The sequence below is a fragment of the Henckelia pumila genome, chromosome 3 (assembly GCF_033568475.1).
Source record: "Henckelia pumila isolate YLH828 chromosome 3, ASM3356847v2, whole genome shotgun sequence".
NCBI classification, from domain to species: Eukaryota; Viridiplantae; Streptophyta; class Magnoliopsida; order Lamiales; family Gesneriaceae; genus Henckelia; species Henckelia pumila.
Genome location: NC_133122.1, coordinates 57,084,763 through 57,104,028, shown reverse-complemented (window position 1 = coordinate 57,104,028; position 19,266 = coordinate 57,084,763).

The window sequence follows — 19,266 nt, the reverse complement described above, 5'->3', positions numbered from 1 at the left end:
AAATACCCAAAGAAGATGGTACTCTGGCCGTAGCTACAGATGGATATGACTCAGCAGAAGTATTGGTTGTTTCTAAAGGTGATCAGAACCACGAATGAATATTGGATTCAGGATGCTCCTTTCACATGCGTCCTATAAGATCTTGGTTTGAAAAATTGGAGGAATCGGATCAGGGCATGGTACTGTTGTGGAATAATCAATCATGCAGGATAAAAGGCTCTGGAAATATTAGTATAAGGATGCATGATGGGATCGACAGAGTACTCACCAAGGTGAGGTATGTGCCCGAGTTGAAGAGAAACTTGATATCATTGGGAACACTTGATGCTCAGGGATATTCATTCAAATCAAGAGCAGACAGTATCTCAGTGTCAAAAGGATCTCTGATTGTGATGAAGGCTATCAAGAGGAACCTCCTGTATGTACTACAAGGTGAAACGATTATTGGAAGTACATCAAGTATTCAGGAACAGGAAGACAGAACCAAGCTATGGCATCTGAGGCTTGGACATGTAAGTGAGAAGGAATTACATGAGCTGTCTAAAAAGGGTCTGTTAGGTGGAGATAAGATTGAATCACTGGAGTTATGTGATAGTTGTGCTCTTGGGAAATCAAAAAGAGTATCGTTTGGTCAAGGAAGTCACACAACTGAGCAACCATTGGCCTACATTCAATCAGATCTATGGGGTCCTTCTCGGACAGAAACTCATGGTGGAGGCAGATACTTCATGTCTTTGATAGATGATTACTCAAGGAGAGTATGGATATTCATCTTAAAGACTAAGGATGAAGCATATGACAAGTTTAGAGAATGGCTGCTGGCAGTTGAGAACAAGAGTGATCGAAGAATTAAACACCTGAGAACAGATAATGGGCTGGAATACTTATCAGATAAGTTTTTCAAGCTATGCAAGGAAAAAGGCATTACCAGACACAGAACAGTGGCAGGAACGCCACAGCAAAATGGCCTGGCAGAGAGAATGAACAAAAATCTTCTGGAAAGGGTCAGATGTATGTTGATCAATGCTTCTCTTCCTAAGTCCTTCTGAGAAGAAGCATTATCTACTGCGTGCTATTTGGTCAATAGGTGTCCATCCAGTGCGATTGGTTTCAAGACACCAATGGAAAAGTGGAGTGGAACACCTGCAGACTACTCAAACTTGAGGGTATTCGGATGTCTTGCATATGCTCATATGAAACAGGACAAGTTGGAAGCAAGGGCGGTCATATGTATATTCATTGGGTATCCGGATGGTGTGAAGTGTTATAAGGTTTGGAACCTGGAATCAAGAGGCCCAAAGTGCTTCAACACCAGGGATGTGAAGTTTGATGAATCCAAACTGGGATATAAAATGAATACAGAGGAAAGGACAGTCAGATCAGTGTGAATGATAAACTACCGATTGAGGTGGAGTCTTCTGTGCCAGATGAAGGGTCAGAAGAGATGCAAGATGAGATTGTGACAGCAAGAGATCAAACAGAGGATTTGAGCACTTACAATCTTACAAGGGACATAACCAGAAGGGAGATCAGAGCTTCTAAGAGGTTTGGTGAAGCTGATCTGGCTTGGTATGCAATTACAGTAGCTGAGGAGGTGGAGCTGTAGTGACCCTTACCTGGATCACCTACTAAATAGAACTTAGGCATGCAATTAACTTAATTAAACAGATATCAGAATAATCTTGCGGAAACCATAAACATAAACAATCCCAAGGAAAGGAATCTGTAATTTATCCAAATATTATAAACCCAAATCGAATAGCTGTATCAACCCAAAACAACAGAAATAAAACCTAGACGAAGCTCCAGCTGGCCAACCACTGCCTAGCCCCTCTTGGATCCACCCGCCTCGTCCAATCGCAAACCTGCCCCATGGAATAGGGTTTCCAGAAACACAGAGTACGAGACGTGAACATAAAACGCTCAGTACGAGAGTATGAGTATACATGCATGCAAAGTGAACTCCCTATAAACTCGAGGTCAAGGATCAGATAAAGAGATAGACCGGGCCCTGGTATGTAGCACGCTGTGCCGTCGCTTCAGGAGGTGGCTCTCATACCATAATTGTAGTAGCCCGTAACCAAAATCAGCAATTAAGGAATTAATCATAATTACTTGAATAGAGTTCGGAAGCTCCGAAGGTAGGTTCGGAAGTTCCAAACAGGATCGGAAGCTCCGATGCAGGATCGGAAGCTCCGATCATATTACGTCAGGCATGACGATTGGCTAGATCAGAAGCTCCGATCAGGATCGGAAGCTCCGATCACCCCTATCCGAAGTCAACAAGTGATATTTTGACACGTGACAGATCAGGATCTTCGAAAGCTCCGATGGCAGGATCGGACGTTCCGATCGAGGATCGGAAGTTTCGATCATTGTTTATAAATAGAAGGCCGAGAATTCATTTTCAATTGCCAATTTCGGATTTTCTCTCTACTCTAGTCGTATTCGAGTTTGTTCTAGCCTTCCTAGGCTTGACCCGGGAGTCGTCGAGGCGTTCGATAGTCGTAGCGGAGTTGTGCCCAAGTTTTGAAGGCATCGACATCAAAGGGCTAACGACAGACGAAGGTATAGCTTTTGCTTCCTATAAATATTTAGGAGTATGCAATAGCTTAGTTAAGGCTTTTAGAGCACTTTAATGATAGTAGTATCATTTGGCAGTGTAGAGCAGACTATAGGCGTGGACCTAGAGTTGGTAGAGCTTGCACTTTTTTGAGGTACGGAAGTACTGTTCGAGATATCCTGACTGAGTATGCATGTATTATGTGACTGCATGGTTTATATGTCATTGATTTATGTTGCATTCATTTGCATACTGAGCTATCTCCTTCGAGATGTCTGTTAGTAGGGTTTTTCCCTATCCTGTTAGTGGTTGGACTTCCATCGATTTGGGTCCGGCATATCCACTTGTATTATGGTATGGGAGCCACCTCCTGAAGCGACGGCACAGCGTGCTACATACCAGGGCCCGGTCTGTCTCTGTTATCTGATCCTTGACCTCGAGTTTATAGGGAGTTCACTTTGCATGCATGTATACTCATACTCTCGTACTGAGCGTTTTATGCTCACGTATCGTACTCTGTGTTTTTGGACACCATATTCCATGGGGCAGGTTTGCGATTGGACGAGGCGGATGGATCCAAGAGGGGCTAGTCAGTGGTTGACCGGCTGGAGCTTCGTTTAAGTTTTATTTCTGTTGTTTTGAGGTTGATACAGCTATTCAATTTGGTTGTATATTATTTGGATAAATTACAGATTCCTTTACTTGGGATTGTTTAATGTTTATGGTTTCCGCAGTTTATTCTGATATCTGTTTTATTAAGTTAATTGCATGCCTAAGCTCTGTTAGTAGGTGATCCGGGTAAGGGTCACTACATTTATGGTATCAGAGCATGCATAGTATTCATGGGATTTAGACTCTGCATAAGGTAACCGTGAGGTACTTTTGTAGATGGCAGATCGTGACGACCGGAGTTCTCATGGCAGTATTGGTGGGCGTTGGGGTGATGCCGACCGGGAGCCTCATCGAGAACGGCGTCATCGTCATCATGACGACGAGCGTTTCACTGTGCGTCGATTCTTAGCTATGGGTCCTAAGCCCTTAGTTGGAGGGGAGTCTCCGGAGGATGCGGAGAACTGGTTAGACCGCATGGAGACGACTTTTCAGACTTTTCAATGCACCGAGGAGAAGAAGATGGAGACCCTGGGTTATCTTCTAGATGGACGTGCGCGCAGGTGGTGGAGGTTTACTTCTGCACCTTTTGTGGCGGCGAGAGGAGTGGCCACCTGGGCCGATTTCCGCACAGCTTTTCAGAAGGTGTATTTTCCTCCTGCACTCCGACAGTCGAAGGAAGGCGAGCTATTGAGTCTGCGACAGGGAGCCATGTATATCGATGAGTATCAGCAGAAGTTCTTTGATCTGCTATCCTATTGCCCCGAGATTGCTGACAGCTCTGGGATGAAGTATAATCTGTTCCTTCAGGGCCTTAACCTTGAGATCCATGACCGTGTGACAGTTGGCGACGACATGTCCTACGAGGGTTTGGTGAGCCGTTGTCACCAGGCGGAGGACAGCATTCGACGGAACAGGTCTTTCCCTCAGTCGAGGCCTGCTAGTTCTTTGGGTCCCCGTGCCCAAACTTTCAAGAGTTCTGGATCTACTTCTTCCTCTGGTTCTGGAGGTGTTGTCCATTTCGGTAAGAAGGACAAGTGTGATCACTGTGGGAAGAACCATCCATCCGACAAGTGCCATAGAGTTTCTGGAGCTTATTTCCGTTGTGGAGAGACTGGTCATATCCGGAGAGATTGTCCACTATCTGGGGGAGGTGATTCTGGTTCTGGTTTAGGATCTGGTTCTCAGGCCACCATTCAGCAGAGGTCGCAGGGACAGCCTGTTGGGAGTTCTCATTTGAGACCACGAGCTTCTGGCCAGGTGTTTGCCCTGAGACATGATCAGACAGTGGAGGAGAATGAGAAAGTCATCGCAGGTACATTTTTGCTTTATGGTATACCTGCTCTTGTACACTGGTGCATCTCATTCCTTCATTTCTGCACGTTTTGTTAAGAGGCATAAGTTACCATGCATTGCACTAGACGTAGTGATGTCTGTTTCTACTCCGACGGGCCAATCTGCTTTGGCTAAGCGTCTAGTGATGGGTTGCCCTTTAGAGTTCAAAGGAAACATTCTGTTAGCGAATCTCATGGTCCTGGCGATGGACGACTTTGATTGCATTCTGGGAATAGATATGTTGACTACCTATCGAGCTTCAGTGGACTGCTATAAGAGATTAGTACGCTTTCATCCGGAGGGGAGTGAGAGCTGGTTTTTCTATGGTAAGGGAGCGCGACCTCCGATGCCTTTGGTATCAGCTTTGAGAACCTGTCGAGCTCTAGAGTCTGACGGGGAAGGCTACCTTATCTATGCAGTTGATTTGTCCGCTGAGAGTATTGGGATAGAGAGCATTCCTGTTGTGGATGAATTTCCAGATGTATTTCCTGATGAGATTTCGGGTTTTCCTCCTGCTAGGGAATTCGAGTTTGGCATAGAGTTGATGCCGGGTACTTCGCCTATTTCTAGAGCACCGTATCGTCTGGCTCCGTCAGAGATGCGTGAGTTGAAGAATCAGCTACAGGATCTTTTGGACAAGGGGTACATTCGTCCTAGTGTATCTCCTTGGGGAGCTCCTGTTCTTTTTGTAAAGAAGAAGGATGGGTCGATGCGGCTGTACATTGACTATCGGCAGCTGAATCGAGTCACTGTGAAGAACAAGTATCCATTGCCTCGTATTGATGACTTGTTTGATCAGCTGCAGGGCACGTCAGTTTACTCCAAGATTGACTTGAGATCTGGGTATCATCAGTTGAGAGTCCGTGATCAGGACGTAGCCAAGACTGCATTCCGTATTCGCTATGGGCATTACGAGTTTCTAGTAATGCCATTTGGTTTGACTAATGCGCCGGCTGTATTCATGGATCTGATGAACCGTGTTTTCAGGGAGTATTTGGACAAGTTTTTCATGGTATTCATTGACGACATCTTGGTGTATTCGCGTAATACGGAAGAGCATGTTTCTCACTTGCGGTTGGTACTGCAGACTCTTCGAGATGAGCAGTTGTACGCCAAGCTGAGCAAGTGTGAGTTCTGGATAGATAGAGTGGTCTTTCTTGGCCATATCATATCCAGGGAGGGGATTTCTATTGATCCAAGCAAGATTGAAGCGGTACTTAATTGGTCGCGTCCGACGACAGTTGCTGAGATCCGTAGTTTTCTGGGTCTAGCAAGGTATTATCGTCTCTTCATTCTGAACTTCTCTCAACTAGCTCGACCTTTGACGCAGCTTACCCGCAAGGGTGTGGATTTTGAGTGGTCCTCCGAGTGTGAGGAGAATTTCTGTGAGCTTCGACGGCGGTTGACTTCTGCGCCGGTGTTGGCATTACCGTCAGGATCTGGAGGGTATGTGGTATACACGGATGCTTCTCTTCAGGTGTTAGGTTGTGTTCTGACTCAGAATGGGCATGTGATCGCATATGCTTCTAGACAGTTGAAGCTTCACGAGGACAACTATCCAGTCCATGATTTGGAATTGGCAGCCATTGTGTTCGCTTTGAAGATCTGGCATCATTATCTGTATGGCGAGAAATTTGAGATCTTCACCGACCATAAGAGTCTCAAATATTTTTTCACTCAGGCGGAGTTGAACATGAGGCAGAGACGTTGGATGGACTTGCTTAAAGACTATGATTGCGAGATTAAGTACCATCTGAGAGCTGCTAATCTCACCGCTGATGCTTTGAGTCGCAAGGTGCGACTATCCGCACTTCAGACTTGTTCGATGCCTAGTGCGATCAGTGACTGTTGTACTTCAGGTTATACCTTCAAGCATAAGAAAGGTATGCAGAGTATCCAGATGTTTGCGATATTATCTGAACCAGCCTTGTATTCGCGGATCCGAGATGCTCAGATGTCTGATTCGAAGACCCAACGTTTAGCTCGTCTAGCTAATGAGGGTAGCTCGTCTGGATTTCATTATCAGTCAGATGGCTTTCTGTGTTTGTCTGGTAGGCTTGTGATTCCGCAGGATGAAGAGTTGCGAGAGGAGATTTTGTCTCCGGCACATCGCACTAAGTTGGGTATTCATCCTGGGAGCAACAAGATGTACAAGGATCTACGTACTCGTTTCTGGTGGAAGGGTATGAAACGCAGTGTTTATCAGTTTGTTTCGAGATGTTTGGTGTGTCAACAGGTCAAGACAGAGCACCGACAACCTGGAGGATTGCTTCACAGTCTGCCTATTCCTGAATGGAAATGAGAGTTTATCACAATGGACTTTGTGACCCATTTGCCGGTATCCCCGAGGAACTGTGATGCTATCTGGGTTGTAGTGGACCGACTCACCAAGTCAGCGCATTTCATTGCCTATAGCCGAGAGTACTCTGTGGATCGCATGACACGGATGTACATTCAGGAGATCGTTCGACTTCATGGAGTGTCTGTAAGCATTGTCAGCGATCGGGACCCCAGGTTCACTTCTAGATTCTGGGGGAGTGTTCAGCGTGCGATGGGTACTACTCTCAGTTTGAGTACTGCCTATCATCCGGAGACTGATGGTCAGTCAGAGCGCACTATCCGTACTTTGGAGGATATGCTTAGAGCATGCGTCATGGATTTTGGTTCAGCCTGGCAGGATCATTTGCCGTTGATCGAGTTCGCGTACAACAACAGCTATCATACTAGTATTGGGATGACACCTTTTGAGGCGTTGTACGGGCAACGTTGTCGTACTCCACTCTTCTGGGAAGAAGTGGGGGAGAGACAGGCTGAGGGACCGGAGTTTATCCAGCAGGCGATAAACATTGTTGATCAGATCAAGAAACGGATTAAGACTGCACAGGATCGTCAGGCCAGCTATGCTAATATCAAGCGTAGGCCTTTGCAGTTCGATATCGGGGTGAAAGTGTTTCTGAGAGTGTCACCTTTCCGCAAGATTCTCAGATTTGGCCTTAAGGGCAAGTTGTCTCCCAGGTTTATCGGTCCGTTTGAGATCTTGGTGAGCATTGGCGATTTGTCTTATCGACTAGCTTTGCCACCGCATCTATCCAGTATTCACGACGTGTTCCACGTATCTCTGTTGCGACGGTATGCGGCGGATGAATCTCATATTCTGCAGCGGTTTGAGGTTCAGGTGAACAAGGATTTGACTTATGTTGAGAAACCTATTCGTATCCTGGATTTTAAGGATAAGGTTTTGCGGAACAAAGTCATTCCTCTGGTTTTAGTTCAGTGGCAGCGCCGAGGCACTGAGGAAGCTACTTGGGAGCTTGAGGACAGGATGTGTGAAGACCATCCTGAGTTGTTTTGATTTCATTCTTAAGTTGTATTCAGTTGCAAACTCTGTAAATGTTTGATTTGAATAAAGAATGTTTCTGATTTCTGTATTACATTCAGTACTTAAGATCTGATTTCGAGGACGAAATATCTTAAGTGGGGGAGAATGTAGTAGCCCGTAACCAAAATCAGAAATTAAAAAATTAATCATAATTACTTGAATAGAGTTCGGAAGCTCCGAAGGTAGGTTCGGAAGTTCCGAACAGGATCGGAAGCTCCGATGCAGGATCGGAAGCTCCGATCATATTACGTCAGGCATGACGATTGGCTAGATCGGAAGCTCCGATCAGGATCGGAAGCTCCGATCACCCCTATCCGAAGTCAACAAGTGATATTTTGACACATGGAAGATCAGGATCTTTGGAAGCTCCGATGGCAGGATCGGATGTTCCGATCGAGGTTCGGACGTTCCGATCGAGGATCGAAAGTTCCGATCGTTGTCTATAAATAGAAGGCCGAGAATTCATTTTCAATTGCCAATTCCAGATTTCCTCTCTACTCTAGTCGTATTCGAGTTTGTTCTAGCCTTCCTAGGCTTGACCCAGGAGTCGTCGAGGCGTTCGATAGTCGTAGCAGAGTTGTGCCCAAGTTCTGGAGGTATCGATATCAAAGGGCTAACGACGAACGAAGGTATAGCTTTTGCTTCCTATAAATATTTAGGAGTATGCAATAGCTTAGTTAAGGCTTTTAGAGCACTTTAATAATAGTAGTATCATTTGGCAGTGTAGAGCAGACTATAGGCGTGGACCTAGAGTTGGTAGAGCTTGCACTGTTTTGAGGTACGGAAGTACTGTTCGAGATATCCTGACTGAGTATGCATGTATTATGTGACTGCATGGTTTATATGTCATTGATTTATGCTGCATTCATTTGCATACTGAGCTATCTCTTTCGAGATGTCTGTTAGTAGGGTTTTTCCCTATCCTGTTAGTGGTTGAACTTCCATCGATTTGGGTCCGGCATATCCACTTGTATTATGGTATGGGAGCCACCTCTTGAAGCGACGGCACAACGTGCTACATACCAGGGCCCGGTCTGTCTCTGTTATCTGATCCTTGACCTCGAGTTTATAGGGAGTTCACTTTGCATGCATGTATACTCATACTCTCGTACTGAGCGTTTTATGCTCACGTCTCATACTCTGTGTTTCTGAACACCCTATTCCATGGGGCAGGTTTGCGATTGGATGAGGCGGGTGGATCCAAGAGGGGGTAGTCAGTGGTTGACCAGCTGGAGCTTCGTCTAGGTTTTATTTCTGTTGTTTTGAGGTTGATAGAGCTATTCGATTTGGTTGTATATTATTTGGATAAATTACAGATTCCTTTACTTGGGATTGTTTAATGTTTATGGTTTCCGCAGTTTATTTTGATATCTGTTTTATTAAGTTAATTGCATGCCTAAGCTCTGTTAGTAGGTGATCCGGGTAAGGGTCACTACAATAATACCAGTAGATATGCCGGACCCAAATCGATGGAAGTCCAACCACTAACAGGATAGGGAAAAACCCTACTAACAGACATCTCGAAGGAGATAGCTCAGTATGCAAATGAATGCAGCATAAATCAATGACATATAAACCATGCAGTCACATAATACATGCATACTCAGTCAGGATATCTCGAACAGTACTTTCGTACCTCAAATACTAGGCAAGTGCTATCAGCCCTAGATCCACGCCTATAATCTGCTCTACACTGCCAAATGATACTACTATCATTATAGCGCTCTAAAAGCCTTAACTAAGCTAAAGCATACTCCTAAATATTTTTAGGAAGCAAAAGCTATACCTTCGTCCGTCGTTAGCCCTTTGCTGTCAAGTGCCTCAAAACTAGGCCACAGCTCCGCTACGACGCCTGGATCGCTATGCCACTACCAGATTCTCGATGGGACGCCTGGAATTCCCTAGATCGGAGTTAGAAGGCTAAGGAATCGAGAGAGAAGAGGTGATTGGTGCGTCTAAATCTGAATCTCGGCCCTCCTATTTATAGACGGAGTTCGGATCGTCCGAACTGGACTTCGGGTCGTCCGAATACGTTCGGGTCGTCCGAACTGAGCTTAAGGTCATCCGAACCCGATATTACGTCATTGCTTATGTCAGCATGATGACATCATCCATGACGACTGTCGGCAGGACGTTCGGAGCGTCCGAACCACTCTTCGGATTGTTCGAACCCTGACTTCGGACCGTCCGAACCTTGACTTTGGAGCCTCCGAACTCGATGACCCTAAAACCATTTTCAAGTGTTCTGAATCCAATTCCGGACTCCGTTAACCCATTAAGAGTTCCCTTAATCACGTTTACTCTTAATTTGTAGGATTAATGAATTGATTAACATTTAATCACTGATTTCGGGTACGAGCTACTACATTCTCCCTCACTTAAGATGTTTCGTCCTCGAAAACGGATCTTAAGTACTGAATGTAAAACAGAAATCAGAAAATTCTTTATTCAAATCAAACGTTTACAGAGTTTGCAACTGAATACAACTAAAAGAATGAAATCAAAACAACTCAGGATGGTCTTCACGCATCCTGTCTTCAAGCTCCCAAGTAGCTTCCTCAGTGCCTCGGCGCTGCCACTGAACTAAAACCAAAAGAATGACTTTGTTCCGCAAAACCTTATCCTTATAATCCAGGATACGAATAGGTTTCTCAACATAGGTCAAATCCTTGCTCACCTGAACCTTAGACCGTTGCAAAATATGGGACTCATCCGCCACATACCATCACAACAGAGATACATGGAACACGTCGTGAATACTGGATAGATGCGGTGACAAAGCTAGTCGATAAGCCAAATCGCCAATGCTCTCCAAGATCTCAAACGGACCGATAAATCTGGGAGACAACTTGCCCTTAAGGCCAAATCTGAGAATCTTGCGGAAAGGTGACACTCTCAGAAACACTTTCTCCCCGACATCGAACTGCAAAGGCCTACGCTTGGTATTAGCATAGCTGGCCTGACGATCCTGTGCAGTCTTAATCCGTTTCTTGATCTGATCAACAATGTCTATCGCCTGCTGGATAAACTCTGGTCCCTCAGCCTGTCTCTCCCCCACTTCTTCCCAGAAGAGTGGAGTACGACAACGTCGCCCGTACAACGCCTCAAAAGGTGCCATCCCAATACTAGTATGATAGCTGTTGTTGTACGCGAACTCGATCAACGGAAAATGATCCTGCCAGGCTGAACCAAAATCCATGACGCACGCTCTAAGCATATCCTCCAAAGTACGGATAGTGCGCTCTGACTGACCATCAGTTTCCGGATGATAGGCAGTACTCAAACTAAGAGTAGTACCCATCGCACGAACACTCCCCCAGAATCTAGAAGTGAACCTGGGGTCACGATCGCTGACAATGCTCACAGGCACTCCATGAAGTCGAACGATCTCCTGAATGTACAACCGAGCCATACGATCCACATTGTACTCCCGGCTATAGGCAATGATATGCGCTGACTTGGTGAGTCGGTCCACCACAACCCATATAGCATCACAGTTTCTCGGGGATAACGGCAAATGGGTCACAAAGTCCATTGTGATAAACTTCCATTTCCATTCAGGAATAGGCAGACTATGAGCAATCCTCCAGGTCGTCGGTGCTCTGCCTTGACCTGTTGACACACCAAAAATCTCGAAACAAACTGATAAACACTGCGTTTCATTACCTTCCACCAGAAACGAGTACGTAGATCCTTGTACATCTTATTGCTCCCAGGATGAATACTCAACTTAGTGCGATGTGCCTGAGACAAAATCTCCTCTCGCAACTCTTCATCCTGCGAAATCACAAGCCTACCAGACAAACACAGAAAGCCATCTGACTGATAATGAAATCCAGACGAGCTACCCTCGTTAGCTAGATGAGCTAAACGCTGGGTCTTCGAATCAGACATCTGAGCATCTCGAATACGCGAATACAAAGCTGGCTCAGATAGTATCGCAAACATCTGGATACTCTGCATATCTTTCTTATGCTTGAAGGTATATCCTGAAGTACAACAGTCACTGATCGCACTAGACATCGAACAAGTCTGAAGTGCGGATAGTCGCACCTTGCGACTCAAAGCATCAACAGTGAGATTAGCAGCTCCCGGATGGTACTTAATCTCGCAATCATAGTCCTTAAGCAAGTCCATCCAACATCTCTGCCTCATGTTTAACTCCGCCTGAGTGAATAAATACTTGAGACTCTTATGGTCGGTGAATATCTCAAATTTCTCGCCATACAGATAATGACGCCAGATCTTCAAAGCGAACACAATGGCTGCTAACTCCAAATCATGGACTGGGTAGTTGTCCTCGTGAAGCTTCAGCTATCTAGAAGCGTATGCGATCACATGCCCATTCTGAGTCAGGACACAACCTAACCCCTGAAGAGAAGCATCAGTGTACACCACATACCCTCCAGATCCTGACGGTAATGCCAACACCGGCGCAGAAGTCAACCGCCGTCGAAACTCACAGAAATTCTCCTCACACTCGGAGGACCACTCGAAATCCACACCCTTGCGGGTAAGCTACGTCAAAGGTCGAGCTAGCTGAGAGAAGTTCAGAATGAAGCGACGATAATAACCTGCTAGACCCAAAAAACTACGGATCTCAGCAACCGTCATCGGACGCAACCAATTAAGCACCGCCTCAATCTTGCTTGGATCAACAGAAATCCCCTCCCTGGATATGATATGGCCAAGAAAGACCACTCGATCCATCCAGAACTCACACTTGCTCAGCTTGGCGTACAACTGCTCATCTCGAATAGTGTCTGCAGTACCAACCGCAAGTGAGAAACATGCTCTTCCGTATTACGCAAATACACCAAGATGTCGTCAATGAAGACCACGACAAACTTGTTCAAATACTCCCTGAAGACACGGTTCATCAGATCCATGAACATAGCCGGCGCATTAGTCAAACCAAATGGCATCACTAGGAACTCGTAATGCCCATAGCGAGTACGGAATGCAGTCTTGGCTACGTCCTGATCACGGACTCTCAACTGATGATACCCAGATCTCAAGTCAATCTTGGAGTAAACTGACGTGCCCTGCAGCTGATCAAACAAGTCATCAATACGAGGCAACGGATACTTGTTCTTTACAGTGACTCGATTCAGCTGCCGATAGTCAATGCACAGCCGCATCGACCCATCCTTCTTCTTTACAAAAAGAAAGGAGCTCCCCAAGGAGATACACTAGGACGAATGTACCCCTTGTCCAAAAGATCTTGTAGCTGATTCTTCAATTCACGCATCTCTGATGGAGCCAGACGATACGGTGCTCGAGAAATAGGTGAAGTACCCGGCATCAACTCTATGCCAAACTCGACTTCTCTAGCAGGAGGAAAACCCGGAATCTCATCAGGAAATACATCTTGAAATTCATCCACGACCGGAATGCTCTCTATCCCAACGCTCTCAGCGGACAAATCAACTGCATAGATAAGGTAGCCTTCCCCGCCAGACTCTACAGCTCTACAGGCTTTCAAAGCTGATACCAAAGGCATCGGGGGTCGCGCTCCCTCACCATAGAAAAACCAGCTCTCACTCCCTTTCGGATGAAAGCGTACTAATCTCTGATAGCAGTCCACTGAAGCTCGATAGGTAGTCAACATATCTATTCCCAGAATGCAATCAAAGTCGTCCATCGCCAGGACCATGAGATTCGCAATCAAAATGTTACCCTCGAACTCTAAAGGGCAACCCATCACTAGACGCTTAGCCAAAGCAGATTGGCCCGTCGGAGTAGAAACAAACATCACTACATCTAGTGCAATGCATGGTAACTTATGCCTCTTAACAAAACGTGCATAAATAAAGGAATGAGATGCACCAGTGTCAATAAGTACAAGAGCAGGTATACCATAAAGCAGAAATGTACCTGCAATGACTTTCTCATTTTCCTCCACTGCCTGATCATGTCTCAGGGCAAACACCTGGCCAGAAGCTCGTGGCCTCAAATGAGAACTCCCAGCAGGCTGTCCCTGCGACCTTTGCTGAACGGTGGCCTGAGAACCAGATCCTGAACCAGAACCAGAACCTCCTCCCCCAGATAGTGGACAATCCCTCCGGATATGACCAGTCTCTCCACAGCGGAAACATGCTCCAGAAGCTCTACGGCACTTGTCGGATGGATGGTTCTTCCCACAGTGATCACACCTGTCCTTCTTACCGAAACGGACAACACCAGTAGAGCCAGAGGAAGAAGAATTAGATCCATACTTCTTGAAAGATTGGGCATGGGGACCCAAAGAACTAGCAGGTCTCGACTGAGAGAAAGACCTGTTCCGCCGAATGCTGTCCTCCGCCTGGTGAAAATGGCTCACCAAACCCTCGTAGGACATGTCGTCGCCAACCGCCACACGGTCATGGATCTCAGGGTTAAGGCCCTGAAGGAACAGATTATACTTCATCTCGAAGCTGTCGGAAATCTCGGGGCAATAGGATAGCAGATCAAAGAACTTCTACTGATACTCATCAATAGACATGGCTCCCTGTCGCAGACTCAGTAGCTCGCCTGCCTTCGACTGATGGAGTGCAGGAGGAAAATACAGCTTCTGAAAAGCTGTGCGGAACTCGGCCCAGGTGGCCACTCCTCTCGCCGCAACAAAAGGTGCAGAAGTAAACCTCCACCACCTGCGCGCACGTCCATCCAGAAGATAACCTAGGGTCTCCATCTTCTGCTCCTCGGTGCAGTGGAAAGTCTGAAAAATCGTCTCCATGCGGTCTAACCAATTCTCCGCATCCTCCGGAGACTCACCTCCAACTAAGGGCTTAGGACCCATAGCTAAGAATCGACGCACAGTGAAATGCTCGTCGTCATGATGACGATGACGCCGTTCTCGACGACGCTCTCGGTCGGCATCGCCCCAACGACCGCCTCCACTACTGTGGCTACTCTCATCATCGTAGTTTGCCATCTACAAAAAATACCTCATGATGAGACTAAATCCCAAGAATACTTTTGCATGATCTGATACCATAAATGTAGTGACCCTTACCTGGATCACCTACTAAACAGAACTTAGGCATGCAATTAACTTAATTAAACAGATATCAGAATAATCTTGCGGAAACCATAAACATAAACAATCTCAAGGAAAGGAATCTGTAATTTATCCAAATATTATACAACCAAATCGAATAGCTGTATCAACCCAAAACAACAGAAATAAAACCTAGACGAAGCTCCAGCTGGCCAACCACTGCCTAGCCCCTCTTGGATCCACCCGCCTCGTCCAATCGCAAACCTGTCCCATGAAATAGGATGTCCAAAAACACAGAGTACGAGACGTGAGCATAAAACGCTCAGTACGAGAGTATGAGTATACATGCATGCAAAGTGAACTCCCTATAAACTCGAGGTCAAGGATCAGATAACAGAGACAGACCGGGCCCTGATATGTAGCACGCTATGCCGTCGCTTCAGGAGGTGGCTCCCATACCATAATACCAATGGATATGCCGGACCCAAATCAATGGAAGTCCAACCACTAACAGGATAGGGAAAAACCCTACTAACAGACATTTCGAAGGAGATAGCTCAGTATGCAAATGAATGCAGCATAAATCAATGACATATAAACCATGCAGTCACATAATACATGCATACTCAGTCAGGATATCTCGAACAGTACTTCCGTACCTCAAATACTAGGCAAGTGCTATCAGCCCTAGATCCACGCCTATAATCTGCTCTACACTGCCAAATGATACTACTATCATTATAGCGCTCTAAAAGCCTTAGCTAAGCTAAAGCATACTACTAAATATTTTTAGGAAGCAAAAGCTATACCTTTGTCCGTCGTTAGCCCTTTGCTGTCGAGTGCCTCAAAACTAGGCCACAGCTCCGCTACGATGCCTGGATCGCTATGCCACTACCGGATTCCCGATGGGACGCCTGGAATTCCCTAGATCGGAGTTATAAGGCTAAGAAATCGAGAGAGAAAAGGTGATTGGTGCGTCTAAATCTGAATCTCGGCCCTCCTATTTATAGACGGAGTTCGGATCGTCCGAACTGGACTTCGGGTCGTCCTAACACGTTCGGGTCGTCCAAACCCAATATTACGTCATTTCTTACGTTAGCATGATGACATCATCCATGACGACTGTCGGCAGGACGTTCGGAGCGTCCGAACCACTCTTCGGATCGTCCGAACCCTGACTTCGGACCGTCCGAACCTTGACTTCGGAGCCTCCGAACTCGATGAACCTCAAACCATTTTCAAGTGTTCTGAATCCAATTCCGGACTCCATTAACCCATTAAGAGTTTCTTTAATCACGTTTACTCTTAATTTGTAGGATTAATGAATTGATTAACACTTAATCACTGATTTCGGGTACGGGCTACTACAGGAGCATTCAGAGCCAAATACTTATGATGAAGCTATGGCGAGTAAACAGAAAAACAAGTGGATTGAAGCTATGAATGAAGAGATGAACTCACTTGAGAAGAATCAAACCTGGAAGCTAGTAGACAGACCGAAGTATCAAAAGACATTGGGATACAAGTGGATCTATAAACAGAAGGAAGGAGCTCCTGGTACAGATCAGATCAAGTATAAAGCAAGATTGGTTGCAAAGGGTTTTGGTCAAGTAGAAGGGATAGATTTTAATGAGTTCTATTCTCCAGTGGTCAAACATTGTTCCATCCGGATTATGTTAGCACTGGTGAACCAGCTCGATTTGGAGCTTGAGCAGATGGATGTGAAAAATGCGTTTCTACACGGTGACCTGGAAGAAACCATTTATATGGAACAACCAAAGGGCTTCATACATAAGAAAACCCAGAACAAGGTCTGCTTATTGAGAAAATCATTGTATGGGCTGAAGTAGAGTCCAAGGCAGTGGAACAAGAGGTTTGATGAGTTCATGATTGATATTGGTTTTGTGAGAAGCCAATATGATAGATGTGTCTATCTGAAGAACGATGAAAGGCAGGTTATCTTGTACCTACTGATTTACGTTGATGATATATTGATTGCAAGTAAAAGTAGAACAGAGATATCATCCTTGAAACAATAGCTCAATACAGAGTTTGAGATGAAAGATCTGGGCGAAGCGAAGAGAATTCTGGGCATGGACATAGTGAGAAACAGGAAAAGGCAGGAGATTCATCTGAGTCAGAAGAAATATTTGAAGAAGGTTGTTCTGCGGTATAACATGAATCAAGCAAAATCTGTCTTGACCCTTCTGGGACAGCATTTGAAGCTATCTGCGAATCAGTCACCTGAATGTGAGGAAGACAAGATAAAGATGACTGGTATACCATATGCTAGTAGAGTGGGGAGTCTCATATATGGAATGGTGTGTAGTAGGCCTGATCTGGCATACGAAATCAGTGTGGTGTCAAGATTCATGGCTAATCCGGGAACATATCATTGGGAAGCTCTGAAGTGGATTCTTCGATATCTTATAAACACAACTGGGTTGGGGTTGAAGTTTGAAAAACAGCAAGATGGGATTGATCCGGTAGTTGGATATGTGGATTCAGATTTTGCTGGGAACTTAGACACGAGAAAGTCGTTGACTTTGGCACAGCGATCACCTGGAAGTCAAATTTACAGTCAGTGGTTGCCCTTTCTACCACTGAGGCAGAATTCACAGCTGTTACCGATGTCATAAAGGAAGGATTGTGGTTAAAAGGGATGATAGCGGAGTTCGGTGTAAAACAAGATCAAGTTGTAGTATACTGTGACAACCAAAGTGCAATACACTTGACGAAACACCAAGTCTATCATGAACGATCGAAACACATAGATGTGAAGATACATTTCGTGAGAGATGTGATTGAAAAAGGAGATGTGATCCTTGTGAAGATAGCATCAGAAGAAAACCCTGCAGATGCTATGACAAAGTCACTGCCGTATGCTAAGTTCAAGAAATGTTTGGACTTAGTTAATGCGGTGATTGGAAATTAGCCAAGGAGGCTAGGATGGAGATCAGCATTCAACCTGAAAGAATCAAGGTGGAGATTGTTGAAGTATGCTTCTATCATATTGAATGGGAATAGAAAAGAGATTGGATCGAATAGTACAGATCAGATGAGCTCGGTGTTCAGATGAGTTCATGGCCCAGATCGTATACTGGGATCAGATCGATGTGATGGTCAGATGAGTCTTCGGATGAGTTCATGCAGATAGATTGCTCGAGTATTGTGACTTGGTTAGAAGTCAGATGAAGTGTCCGAGAAGCTATACGCTTGCAGGCAGATCGATGCAGATCGAAATACGAGGGCAGATCAGACTGATGAATGAAAGCTTATCGGGCTGGACCAGGTTGACTTTATATTTGGGTCGTAAGTTACTGTTGACCTAAAGCCCAAGATGAAAGTCGGTCTAATTCTCTATATAAGCAGATGGAAGCTGGCCGCAACGAGAATAACAGAAAATCAAAATTCTTCAGAATATATTGTGAGAGAAGAAGGAGAGATTTCGGAGGAGAAAACTAAGCGTAGATTGTGACGGGAAGATTCAAGTATCAATATCTTAAATCGTGTCTGTATCTAGCTTGATAGTTTGTCTGAGTCTATCTCTGTAATAAGCTCTGTTCTTGAGCTTGGGTTGTTCTGTTGGTGATTAATAAAAGTGTTGTGTTGCTCTCCCGTGGACGGACGTAGGCAAATTCATTGCCGAACCACGTAAATACTTGCGTCGTTTAATCGCTTACGCGTGAGTTGGTTGATTGATCTGTGTGCGTTGGTTTTATCTGCTTTCTGGGATTATTGTTCTTATCTATGTATTTCGTTTGCTTGGTGAATTCTCGATAACCAAATTTCGGATTGATTCCTAACAGTGATGAATTTAAAATTCAAACCCAGTTTTATTTTTTGGTGATCCTGAAATTTGAAAAGTGTTATTTTTGGTTGACTATATTTTTGTGATATATTTTTATGATATATTTTGGTTCAAGAAAATTAAAAATATTTGATTATAATATTTTTGTAGGATTGCGAAAAGATTTATCATTACTTGTTGAAAGTATTTGAAGATTGTCGAGTTTGGCAGGGTCGATGAGCTCTCGTTGTCAAATATTTCAAAGTGTATTTGGGTGTTGATTGGTGGTCGTTTCTTGTTGTTTTTATGCAGTACTGCATTCATTTAGACATTCTTCAGACATATATTATGTTGTTAACTTGCCAGGTTGTATATGGGCAAATTTTTTGGAGAAAAACATATATTTTCGTGAGACAAAGTTTCATTTTCGAGCCACGAGATCATATTCAATATGTGTTTATGAGCAATATGTATCCAGTGGTGGTACAAAACTTAGATTTGTAACATCTTGATTCATTTTTTTATGATGTGATTTATAAAATTGTTTTCTTGACGTTATATATGCAATTGGTCAAACGTTACTTATGAATACATGGCATTGGGATCTC